The 14,150-nt window shown below is 37.9% G+C and overlaps 1 protein-coding gene across 2 annotated transcripts in view; it reads left to right on the forward strand.

Annotated features, from left to right (window-relative positions):
* Positions 1 to 14,150, forward strand: part of PRKG1 (protein kinase cGMP-dependent 1) — a 1,397,311-nt gene that overhangs the window by 1,320,670 nt on the left and 62,491 nt on the right. The gene's annotated exons all lie outside the window — the stretch shown is intronic.

Genomic DNA, 14,150 nt, shown 5'->3' on the forward strand with positions numbered 1-14,150 from the left:
CCTCCAGTAATTGAGGCTCAAAACTTCAGAATCATCCTTTTCTCCTTCCGCTCACACCTCACATCAATCTAACAACAAATCCTATTGACTCTACCTTCAAAATATATCCCAAAACCATCACTTTGCATTACCACCTCCGCGAACTACCATACTTGCACAAGCCACCATCATCTCTTCCCTGGATTATTGCGGTGACTTCTGACTTGTCTCTAGGTTTCTGTCTTTGTCCTCCTATTGCCTATTTTCAACCCAGGAGCCAGAGTAACAGTCTTAAAACATAAATCAGGCTATAAAAACGAAGTGTTCAAAACCTTCCAACAGCTACCCTATCACTTAGAGTAAAAGTCAGAATCCTTACAGTGGTCTACAAGGCCCTAGGCAATTTGTACCCCATCTTCACCTTGCCCCTTGTTCCCCCTTCTCTTCCCCTCCCTCACTTTGGTCCAGCCACCGTAGCTTCCTTGCTAATTGTAGTACACCAAGCAGACTTCTGCACCAGGGTGACTGCAGTTTCTATTTCCTCTACCCGGAACATTCCACCCCAGATCCCACGTGGTTCACACCTTCATCTCCTTCAGGTCTTTGCTAACATGTTGCCTTCTCAGTGAGATCTTCATCAATCACTTTAGCTAATATCGTAGCCTCTCCACTCCTATCCTAGCACTCCTGTTCCCCCTCCCTTGCCTGTTTTTTCTCTTTACAGCACTTAACACAATTTAACATACTATGTATTACTTATTTCTTTATTGCCTGTCTCCTCCCCCAGAATGTAAGTCACATGCAGGCAGGATATTTTTGTTGGCGACGCTCTGTTTTGCCCACTGCTATATCCTCAGCATATGTAACATTGTCTAGCATATGCTTACTTTAATTGGTCATTTGCTAAAAGTAGGTCCTGATATCATAGAGCTACTGGATTCTACTGAAAACAGAAAATTTGAATTATATTTTGATTAAAATGTTTAGATAAATTATCTGAAATAATTTCAAGGTTTTTATTTGTTCTTGTCTTTGTTGATTCATTATTTCCCATGGCCTATCAAATGCCTGTTAGCATAACTGACCCGCATACTTTATCAGTCTCAAGAGGGTTAGTTATACAGGTAAATGCTGAAAAGATGACAGAATTTTCCTGGAATCATAGTTTGTCCTTCATGTCAAGGTTATTCTGTTATGAACTTGGGGATAATTACTGTCACTCTTAGCCACTTAATAGCCATTATAAAACATGGAGGACAAAGGTGATATCTTACCAACATTTAAAATGTACTTTTTTGTATTGGGTCAACTAAAATATTATTTCCATGCTGAAAAATAATGACTGAAAAATGTGTGTCACAAGCAGACATGGAACGGATCAAACTTGCCCCTAGCATTACCTCAGGGATTTGAGTCACTGGCTGAGATGGCAGGGTCTCTGATCATAGGATGCCCAGTGAAAGTCATTTCATTTCCCAGAGACTCCAGAGTAGAAAAGAACATTGCCTTCTTTCCGTACTAGTAAGTATCTTTGTATCTACCATATAGATAGAGGTCACAATCAGTGGAAAGAAAAATGGTGGAAAGCTTTTACAATCCGAATCAAAATGGCATTCTTACTCACTGATCAAACTTAGGATTTATTCTGAATTCCTTTGAAAGTGTGAAGAAGTTGTTCACTAGCAGTAGATTCTATCAACACTGGAGTAAAACAGGCAAATACAAAATCCTTAATTGCAAGAGATCTTGTATTCTGTCAAAGACACATGTTAATTCTCTAATTAACATGTGTCTTTGACAGAATACAAGATCTCTTGCAATTTTAGCTTCTGGTCTTTGAAGGAATTCAATAGGATCGAGTTGTTTTTTTTCAATTTCAATAATGAATTATTATGTCAAAGGAGGATTGTATATGAAAGCAATGTGATAACAAGGGCCGTTTCTAAACTTCCCTCTTGTAAAATATCATTTGTAAGGTTTTTAGTTTCATCTCACAAGTAATACTGATAAGGAACTGCATATTCTCTAATAGTGCTTAATGGTAACATCTAAGGTTTGCCTTTTTTTTTTTTTTTTTGAGTTAATGCATTTTATAATGTGTTGTTTTATTACAGAGAATAAAATATATTCAGTTCAGTTATGATATAGGATGGACACAAACAGGGGGCAGTTTTCTCACAAGAAAGAGCCCAGTGCACTTAGTAAAATCCAAAAAAAAAAAAAACTCAAAAAACCATTGCCATCAAGTCAATTCCGACTCACAGCAACCTTATAGGACAGAGTAGAACTGCCCCATAAGGTTTCCAAGGAGTAGCTGGTGGATTCAAACTCCCGACCTTTTGGTTAGCAGCCCAACGCTTAACCACTGTGCCAGCAGGGCTCCAGTAAAATCCAAAGACATAAAAATAACTTCTGGAGGTAGCCTGAAAACTACAGCATTGCAATGGCAGATTGTCAGTGTAACAGAGACAGCTTTGTTTTCCACATGGGAGTGAAATAGCAATGCACATGTGCCCAGCTGTATTAGTGTTGTTTTTCTACGTGTAACGAGTGAGAAATTGTTTTGTAAGCAATGAAAACAAGGATAATTTCCATGTTACTTCTTAATTTTATGTTTCTAATTTCAGATCTCCTTCCCCTTCCAGAGGAAGCTAGCGATGCCATAGCTTTAATGTCTGTTTTAGCTGCAAAACTCAAATGCTCACTTTCTGTTAGAAAATCTAAAGCAGGTGGTATGCTATTTCTCATGATTTGGAATTCTTTAAAGGCAAGTAAATTTGAAGTTCAAGTGTGGGTAGGTTAAACTGAAGTCATAATCCTGGTGACATTGTCCTGAATAAAAAGAAAACCTTTCTTTTGTAAGGCAATTGTCTGTACAGCTGTAGCTGGCAATTGCATCATTGCCATAATCATTACAGCCTCATTTTCATTAACTTTTTTTTTTAATTCAAAAATAATTTTTGTGTTGATTCTGATTTGGATTTTCAATAGAAAGTAAACGATGTGAAATTAAGAGGTAGCAGCTAAACCAGGGATTTAAGCCACTGCATTGCTGATCTCAGAAGGAATCTGGTCTGGAAGGAGGGGACCTGAACTAAAAAATGGGGGGAGGGTGGAGGCTCTTGTTCGTAAACTCTTAGAGCATGTCTTTTAACTCACAAGCTCTACTTTTTTATATTTGTCCCAGCCGGGTAAACATCATTCAAAACATGGCAAAATCACAGCTGAGAATGAGAAGCCTGTGTTGTAAGTTCTCGTATGGTGGTCTTAATGTTCTGTGTTTCCTGCTGTGTGGTGTATTTGGGCAAAGTCTCCTCCTCTTTACTAAGTGAAATGACATGAAAAGTCATAGCACAGTGCTGGGCACTTAAGTAGGCACTCGATTTTAGTGACACGCACACGGACACAGAATGATAATAACAGGATCATAAGCACAGTGGAAATGCTCTTCTTGTACCATGTTCTAGCTTGCTCTTGTAAGTGTGCCGGTGTCCAGAGAACCACAAACCCTACCCAGAATGTGCAATACAGACCAGGCCCTTTGGGTCAGCATTATTGGGTGTAAGTGGACAGTTAATAACAGTTGCTGGAATAGACAGCAATGAAACAACTGCCATAATTGGATTCCAAATCCTTACATCAGTTTCATCTCAAACATATTAGCCTTTTGTGAGTATTTTTCCACTGACATAGAACATCCTCATGTGATGTTAATTGTATTGTGTATTAATAGCACAGCTAATAAAGTACGTGACATGATGGAAAATATTGCAAATATGTTTTAATGGAGCCCAAAGAAGGAAACAATAGATCTTTCCTGTACTTCTTTTGCCCTGTTGTCATTTGTCAGTAAAATTGATAAAGAAGGAATTTCCTCTCTCTTCTTTTTAATTTATTTTATTTTGCTTTCAAAATTCACCTCTGGGAATGTTCCTTAATAAACACTACTCAGTGGAGTAAAGACATTATAAATCCTGTGAGGCCTTTTATCAAAGCAGCATTTAAAATTATTTGCCAAAGGCAAGAAAGTAGAACATCTAAAATTTAGCTATCCATTTCCAAAAGCCACACTTGTAAATCTCTGGTCAGCACGAGGCATCTACAGCTTTCACCTGCATGTTACCGAAGGAACCAAAGGCACACTTTGTGCCTCTGATCTTGGCCAGGTCTTTCTGCTGTGTCCCAGTGAACCACCCTCAAAGTAGCTTAAGGAAGTGACTCATACTGAGTAAGCCCCAGGAAAATGGGAGAGGGTTCTGTTTGCAGGAGTGGGTCCCTGAATGGCTTCTTGACAACTCTGGTTTGGCAAGGATTCATCCTCAGAGAGGACACCATCAGAATTTCGTGACTACCTCTCAAGAATCTATTTCAGGCATTTCCAGGCTCTGGATTACAATGGTTGTTGCCTGACTGTCTGTCTGTTGCCTGCCTGTGGCTAAGAGCATGGTGGTGTGTCGTCTGTCTCCCACAAACTCAGGGAATAGTTGAAGGTAAGGATCTTATTCAGAAGCAACATGAGAACTTTATGCTTTTCTTTCGTCTGTGTGATGGCTCATAAATTTCATATTCTCTAAGGGTAGCATACAATAGAGTCATGAAAAGTACAGTAAATTTAAATTTTGAAAAGGAACCTTCATTGACCTTCCTTTTATAAGAAGATCTAGAATAGACTGTAGAAATCCCATTGTTTCATTCGTCACATATTCCACCATTTTCAGTTTGATCCAACTATTTGATAGCGATTGATTATATATTAGATACTTCAGAAATTAAATTGCACAAATGCAGTAGAAATTGCAGTACACAGCAGCAGTAGAAAAGTCAACAAGGTCTACTACCCAAAAAGCCCAAAGTTCTACTAGAAGCATCATAAACCACTAGTTAGAACATTTTCGAATGGAGAAATTGAGTATTAGGGAACAAAACCTCAACGTTATGGCATGTTTGGATATTCGTGTTTATATACTGCTAAATTAAAATTTTATATCTAGATGGTAACGCTCCATTTATCTCTAGTTTGCTTCCCAAGCAACTTTACTACCTAGGCCATAAACAAGGACTTGGATTTAAATTAATAAAATAAAATGAAAAAGCTTAGCCCAAAATCTATGGATAGAAAAATCAGAAATTTGCAGTAACAAGGAAATACTAACAAAACAGTACCTGGCAGCAAAGTTCTTTGATGGTTACCAGTGATGGGAGGGAAAAGGAGGGGGAAGCACTTTCTAGATAGTAGATATTTGTTACTTTTGGTAATGGGAAAAAATGGAAAAGACAAGACCAAATACGAGTGAAGTCAGTACAACCTGATGAAGGTAAATGAAGACCCTAAGAAGTACACGAGAAAAAAAAGACAATTTAGGTAAATGCTATAACATACAGTTTTTCAACAGCAGTAAAAACAGCCAAAAAATATGTGTGCAGTTAGTGGGTAGATATGATGCTTATATGTGTTTAGATTGGCATCCGTGAGTAAATGCACATGCATGTATAACTGTATCTGTAGGCATATGTATGTATGTGTTTTGTGTGCTACATAAATATCCGCATATATAACAAACCACAAAGGGGGCACAGTTATGGAGGCTTCTTACACATATCCAAACAACTTATAGGATTGGTTTACTGGGTTAGAAGGCATGGGACCATAGTCTTGGGGGACAGCTTAGTCGATTGGCATAACATAGTTTGTAAAGATAATGGTCTACATCCTAGATTGGTGAGTAGCATCTGGGGTCTTAAAAGCTTACAAGTGGCCATCTAAGATACAACAGTTGGTCTCTACTACAAACCTCTATGGGGGTCTCTACTAGTAGGGAGCAAAAGAGAAGGAAGGAAATCAAAGGCTCAAAGAAGAAACTAGTCCACATGACTAATAGCCCACACAAACCACAGCCTACTCTAACCCAAAACCAGAAGAAATAGAAGGTGCCTTGCTACCATTACTGACTGTTCTGAGCAGGGGCACAATATAAGGCCCTAGACAGAATGGAAGAAAAATGTAGAACAAAGCTTAAGTTCCTAAAAAAGGCCAAACCTACTGGACTGATAGAGACTAGAGGAACCTCTGAGACTGCCACCCTAAGATAACCTTTGAACTTGGATTTGAAGCTATTTCTGTAGGTCACCTTCAGCCAAATAATAGATTAGCTTATATAATAAACAATATCATCTGTGAATAATGTGCTCCCTTAAACAATTAACTATATGAGACCAAACAGTCAACATTTACCCAAAAGCAAAGATGAGAAGACAGGGAGGTGAAGTAAAGCTAGATCAATGGAAATAGAACAAACAGAATGGAAATAATGAGAATGTAAAAGTTGTAACCAGTGGCGTGGAACGATTTGTATAAAAAATAAATTATTAAATAGGAACCTAATTTACTGAGTAAACTTTCACCTAAAACCTAATAAAATATTATTAAAAACAAAACAGAACAAAACCTGGCACACGTTAAAAACACCAGGAAAGGTAACGGTCATCTCTTTTGGGGCGGGGGGGTTGGTTGCTTAAGGTTTTGTTTCAGATGTATTATGTCATTTAATATTTAACATAGCCCCATGAGAGGAGTGCTGGTGGTACAGTGGTTAAAGCGCTCAGCTGCTAACCAAAAGGTCAGTGGTTCAAACCCACTAGCTGCTCTGTAGGAGAAAAATACGGCAGTCTGCTTCCATAAAGATTACAGCTTTGGAAACCCTATGGAGCAGTTTTACTGTCTGATAAGGTTACTATGAGTCTGAATCAACACAATGGTAACGGGTATAGCCCAATGAAGTTGGTTTGATAATCATGCCAATTAAACAGTTGAAGAAAATTTAGACATGGAGGGATTAAGTAGCTCATTGAAAATCATACAGCTCATGAGTAAAGGAGCTAGGATTTGTTGAAAGCAGTCTAGCTCCAGAGACTATACTTAAATCAGTGTATATCACTCCTTAGGCACATTGAATGCCTGAGTATATTATAAGCACAATTATAACAAACTTGGCTACCTCATTTTGTAGCCTATAGAAAACAAGTATATCTGATCTGAGGCAGAGCCAAAGTGGCTGCTTAGTCACATGTACCATAATGTCCCTCTGGACCAAAGACCCAAAAAATCAAGCAAAACAACATAGATAACAATCCAGGAACCCTGAACATCAAAAAAGAAAGTCTAAGGACTACACAGAACACTGATTGGAAGAAATAAGGAAAGCAGCAAAAGAGAAGTAACACAGAATAGCAGAGCTCAACCAGCTGTCCCAGCCCAAGGTGGCTATACTTAGGACAAAGCCAGCAGCAACCTTGGGTGAAGAAAACAGCAAAGCAACTTCTTGGCTTTCCCAAGAGATAGAGAACCTCTATAGACACACGGAAAGAAGCAGAGACAAGGAGAGTGCCAGATTCAGAACCAGAGATACTCAGGAGCGGTGGCTCTTGACATCAGGGACAGATGCAGCAAGAATGAGCGAACATCTGCCTGCCATTCCTTCCTCCTTCCCTCTGCACAGGAGGAGGTGGAGGTACAGTGACTATGTGAAAGTCCCCTCTGACACCCCTCTTCTACCACCCACATCTCCCTCTCCTTGCAACCAGTCAGAGGACATAAGCACGCCCCTCTCACCCATCACACCCACCACATCAGCCACTCCACCTGCATGGAGAGCATCATTCCCCACTCCTGAGCCACCAAACTAAAGACAGATAGAGGTCAAAACCAAACCAACACACCCTCAGCTGCCCTGCAAGTTCAGTAAACAGAGACCTAAGCTCCCACACCTACCCACAACTCCACTCACCCAAAGACAGTTAAGGGAGGGCTCTGTCATGGTCAGTACAATGACCAGAGCACTACTCTAGCCACACCTGTCAGGAGTCATCAAAACAAACAAGCCAACAAAAAACAGGACCCAGCAAACAATTATGCAAGTAAAAATGCATACAATAACACCTTAAAGTCCTGGAGACAACAGATAATAGCGAGCCACCTGAAGAAGCAGGGCAAGATGGCCCCAGCAAGTTACCATAATAAAGAACCAAAAATCCTCCCTGAGGAAGAAAAGGTAATGGAGCTTCCTGATAAGGAATTCAAAAGGCTTATGTATAGAGTCCTCAAAGGAATCAAGGAAAACACAGACAAAACTATGGAGAACACAAACAAAACCAAGTAGAACACAGACAAAACACTAGAAGAATTCAGGAAAACAATACAAGAACAAAATGATAAAATAAGTAGACAATTGGAAACAATACAAAAGCAGCAACCAGAAATCCAGAAGCTTAACAATAAAATTGCAGAAATTGACAACTCAATGGAAAGTCATAGGAGTAGAGTTGAAACAATTGAAGGCAGGATCAGCAGAATAGAAGACCAATTCCTTGACACTAATCTGTTCAAGAAACAATCAAAAAAAAAAAAAAAAATGAAGAAAGCCTAAGAGTTATGTAGGACAAACACTAAGAGGAATAACTTACGTGTGATTGGAATTGCAGAAGGGCAGGGATCAACAAAAATCACAGAGAGAATTGTTGAAGATATGCTGACAGAAAACTTCCCTAATATCATGAAAGATGGGAAGATAACCATACAAGAAGCACAATGAAACCCATACAGGATAGACGCCAGTAGAAGAACACCGAGACATATCATAATCAAACTTTCTAAAACCAAAGATGAAGAAAGAATCCTGAAAGCAGCTCAGGAAAAACAGAAAATCACTTATAAAGGGGCACTGATAAGACTAAGTTCTGACTACTCAGTAGATACCATGCAGGCAAAAAGGCAATGGGATAATACATACATAAAACCTTGAAAGAAAAAAACTGCCAACCAAGAATTATATATCCAGCAAAATTGTGCCTCAAATATGATGGTGAATTAGGACATTTCCAAATAAACAGAAATTAAAGGAATTTGTAAAAACAAGACCAACTTTACAAGAAATATTACAGAGAGACCTTTGGACAGAAAACTAATAACACACCAGACAACTTGAGATTAAAATATATGACAACATCAGACAGATATCAACTCAGATTTAAAAAACTCTCAAAAATAAGGTAAAGCTGAAAGATGGAAAACAGGGAAACAGAGATGTCAATCTGTAACTAACAATCACTTCAAAACATGCAGGGGGAATAAAACGTATAGGTTTAGAACTTCCATACGGAGAGGAAATCAAGGCATAAATCAAGAAATAAATTATTGCTTTATACGTAAGAAGATAAGGTAAATTTCAGAGCAACCACAAAGAAAGTCAACAAAAATACTCATCCAAAAAAAAAAAAAAAACCATAGTCAGCACACACAAAACCGGAAATGATAAGACAAGCCACAATAATTAAAAAAAAAAAAAAAACTCAGCACACAAAATTAAGTGTAACGAAGAAACGGTGAGCAACACCAAAAAAAAAAGAAAATGACAGCAATAAACTCATACCTTTCGATAATCACACTGAATGTAAATGGTCTAAATGCAAAAGTACAGAGACCGAGAATGACAGAATAGATTAAAAAAAAAAAAAAAGACCCATCAATATACTGTTTTCAAGAGACACACCTTAAACACAAAGATATAAATAAACTAAAACTTAAAGGATGGAAAAATATATATCAAGCAAACAATAATCAAAAAAGAGCAGGAGTGGCAATATTAATCCCTGATAAAATAGATTTTAAAGCAAAATCTACTATAGACAAATAAAAAATTTATAGACAAATAAAAAATTCTTAGTGCCCTCTAGTTGTTTCTGACTCATAGTGACCCTATAGGACAGAGCAGAACAACTGGCCCACAGAGTTCCCAAGAAGCAGCTGGTAGATTCAAACTGCCAACCCTTTGGTTAGCAGCCATAATAGCTCTTAACCACTATGCCACTATGGCTCCATAAAAAACAAGAGAGGACATTATATAATGATTAAAGGGTCAATCCGCCAAGAGGACTAACAGTACTGAAAAGACAAACAGACACTTCAACAATAATACTATAAGACTTGAACATACCACTATCAGTGAGGGATAGAACAACTAGAAAAAAACTCAACAAAGATACAGAAGATCTAAACACCACAATCAACCAACTTGACCTCATAGATATCTATAGAGCATATCACCCAAGAGTGGCAAAGGATACCTTCTTCTCCAATGCTCTTGGATCATTCTCTAGAATAGACCACATTTTAGGCTCAAAGCAAGCCCTCAAAAAATGCAAAACCATTGAAATAATACAAAGCATCTTCTCAGACCACAATGCTACAAAAGTAGAAATCAATAACAGGAAGAGCAAGGAAAAAAAATTAATAAAAGGAAACTAAATAACACCTTTTTAAATAACACCTTGCTTAAAAATTACCAGATTAAGTCAAAGATGAAATTAAAAAATTGCTAGAATCGAATGAGAATGAAAACATAGCAAAACCTTTAGGACACAGCAAAAGCAGTGCTCAGAGGTCAGTTTATAGCAATAAATGCACACATCAAAAAAGAAGAAAAACAAAAATCAAGACATTAACTCTATGACTCGAACAATTGAAAGAGCAGCAGAAGTTGCCAGAAGAAATTAAAAAAAAAAAAAATTGGAGCAGAAATAAATGAAGCAGGAACAGAAAAACAATAGAAAGAACAAGACTAAAAGCTGTTTTTTTGAAAGGATAATAAAATTGAAAAGCCACTGGCCAAATTTATAGCAGAAAAGGGGGAGTTCTTCTCTGTCCTATAGGGTCACTATGAGTCAGAATCGACTCCATGGCAACGGGTTTTTTTGTTTTGTTTTGTTTTTGGTAACTACTGTAGCATAGACAATCCTGCAACAATAGAATCAACAAACAATAATTTATGAATTGGTACATACATAGGTAGATATGCCAAGAGGTTAGGGAGAGGTAAGGGAACACACCTACCGGCAGATACAGGTTCGGAGGTGGAAATTTCTAAGTACATAATTGTTGGTGCTCCTCACCTATTAATATAGACAATAGAGCACACAAGTGGCACAGTACGGGAAACCTCTTAGACATAACTAAACACCTCACAGGATGAACTTCCCAGGCTTGAAGGCAAAGGACCATAGACTCAGGGGACATAAACATCTATTGTCACAACATAGTTCTTAAAGACATTGTTCTAAATCCTATTTTGGTGAGTAGCATCTGGGGTCTTAAAACCTTGCAAGCAGCCATCTAAGATACAACTCTGCGGTCTGTTCTAGTCTGCAGCAAAGGAGAGGGGGAAAAGCTAAAGATCCAAGGAAGCAATTAGTCCAAAGGGCTTATGGACCACGTGAACCACAGCCTACACAACCAGAAGAACTAGATGGTGCCTGGGTACCACTACCGACCACTATGACTGGGATTACAACAGAGGGTCCTGGACAGAGCAGGAGAAAAATATGGAACAAGTGATACAATTCACAAAAAAAGACCAGGCTTACTGGTATGACAGAAACTGGAGGAATCCCCAAGACGATGGCCCACAGATACCCTTCTGACTCAGACTTGAAGCCACTTTCAAAGTTCACCTTTTAGCCAAAGATTAGGCAGGCCTATAAGACTAACAACAACACATGAGAGGAACGTGCTGCTTAGCTCAATCAAGTATATGAGACCAACAGGAAGGTGGGAGGGGACAGAAAAACTGGACAAATGGACACAGGGAACCCAGGGTGGAGAGCGGAGGGGAGAGTGCTGACACAATGCAGGATTGCAGCCAATGCCACAAAATAATTTGTGTAGAAATTTTTGGATGAGAAACTAATTTGCTCTGTAAGCTTTCACCTAAATTACAATTTTAAAAAATTCCATCTATATACAAAAAAGAAAATCAGTATATCTAAGTCAGAGATGAGAGGTAAAATAGTCAGGTTCCCTGACTCTATCAAGAAATAATACTTAAAGTCTGCCTCACTAATAACAAGCATTTTTATACTCTAGAAGCTTTCCTGAGGTTATCTTAAATAGAGGTAACAGAGAGCTCAGATATTGATTATTCAAAATAATGACCTCAGGTCATCCCCTGAAAGTTCTACTATATTCAATAAATTCTGCTTTGAATGGTTTGAAAAAGGTAATCTGTTCTAGAAATATTGATTCCCTAAGTAGTTTTTTTTTTATTATTATTTTAAATGGGTGGGGGTAGGGGAGGGCATCGATCTGTGGTAATTAGAAAGGGTATGATTCAATTATATAGAAAATTTGCTTTCTCATGGAGCACCTCATTCCTTGATGGTGCTAGATAATTGGGGCATTACTGTTAAAGGAATATTCACATTGTATTTTATCAACAGTATGTTTCAAAGATTCCAGATTTAGAAAGTATCCTGCTCAGATTACTTTCCCGAAAATTTAAAGCCGAAACAAGTTGTTGAAGGGCCTTTTGCTTGTTAGCAGATTCTTGATCCACTGTTATATTAGCTGACAAATCTCATTTGTAATGTCACCTAAATAAGATCTTATCCCTTAACAAAGTGCCCAGCAGTACTCCAAACTGTTGTGTCTAAGAATAGGCAGTAATAGAATTCCACTTCCTGTATCTAAGTAGTACCTTTTTTAGGCACGAGTGATAAGACCTGCCACGGTACTGTTAGCAGCCTGAAACCTAAAACTGCGCTAATTCTTCCTGCCTTTCGTTTGCTTTCCAGTCAGCAAGGAACATACGAGAAATTGGCAATCATGTTTGTGAAACTATTTCAAATACTCTCTCCTACTGGGAAATGTAAAACTGACCCTTTTCCCAGTTTCATGCATAGCCTGTAACAAAATTTAGCAATCAAACGACTGTTAGTTATTTTTGTGCAGGTTGAATTACTCAGTTGCATCAGGGCCAGCTTGTTGCCTGTGTTGGTGCTTTGATTCTCTAGACCTTGGCAAGAAATGTCAGTAGGAACCTTGTTTCTGAAACACAATTATAGTGGTTGAGATGTTGATACCAGAATGTCAATGTATATACTTTTTAAAACACAGACACCACAGTTTCTTTGAAATATAAACATCACAGTTATATACAGTTATTTATATAGTTAAATACACATGTATATATGTAGATACAATCTGCTACCTATTACATATCTTACTTGATATCTTTGTAGAAATGGTAGTGCCCTAATATAACTCATTTACTAACAAAATAACCTTTGAAGTTTAGTAAAGACAGAGTAATAGCTGCAAAAAAGTGAAATTTCCTCAGTTTTAAGTTGTTTACCTCATATTTTATGTATTTTATAAATCTACAGTGAAGTTTATGCTCTATCAGTTTTTCTCTTGCCTGGCAGTGTCCTACAAAAATGAAGAGACTATGTAACTTCTTCACCTTCCCACACAGAAGGAGTAACCATGCCTCTCTGCAGCTCCCCCTGCCCCTAAGTCCCCTACTTACCACTAGGTGACTTCAGTGGACACCTGCTCACAGGGGCCAAGACACAGTACAGGTGACACAAATTTCTTAGGCTCCCAGCTCCAGCTCAGCAATTTCCTGCTGTGATGGGAACAAAAGAAAGGTTTTCTTTCCTCTTTATATCTGCAGTTCTATTATGTCTGCAAAGTTACAAGAGGGTAAACCAGACTAGAATCCAATTGGTTACTGTTTGTTCTCTGAAAATATTAAGTGGGACACCCAGCATCCAGATTGTTAAACCCAGTGAAGAAAGGCAGTGTGTTAAAATGATTCTCCTAACACTTTATGTGGCTTGCTCCACTGTCAAAAGGAAGGCCTTGCAAAGTCAAAATAATCCACTGAGGCCATGTGAATTTGGAAATTGTTAGTTTCTAAGAGAAAACTTAATAGTTGGGTAAGGAAAAGAAGTCACAAAAAGGGAAATGAGAAAAAGGTGTAACCAAAAGGCCAACTTTATCCCTGGAAAATCTGTGAGAAAAAGGAAGCCAAAGAGGGAGAAAATATTCTCCAGTTGTTAAATAGCATTAAGAATAATCATAATAGGTCTGAATGCCCCCTCCCAATGTCCTTCATTTTACTTTTTCTGTTATTTATTAATTATTAAAAAAGGGAGAAAATAATTTAGTGCTATTTGGTATGATAAAAATTTTTTTTTTTTTTATTCAAGTCTAGAGTGAGGAGATTTATGAAGTGGTAAGATAAATGAAATCAATCATTTTCATTTTATATACACAGAAAAGTGCACTTGTAACTTAGTATCAGAAGAATTCACTTAGCATTTTCAAAACGGAATTGCTG

This window comes from Loxodonta africana, chromosome 16, assembly GCF_030014295.1.
Source record: "Loxodonta africana isolate mLoxAfr1 chromosome 16, mLoxAfr1.hap2, whole genome shotgun sequence".
NCBI lineage: Eukaryota > Metazoa > Chordata > Mammalia > Proboscidea > Elephantidae > Loxodonta > Loxodonta africana.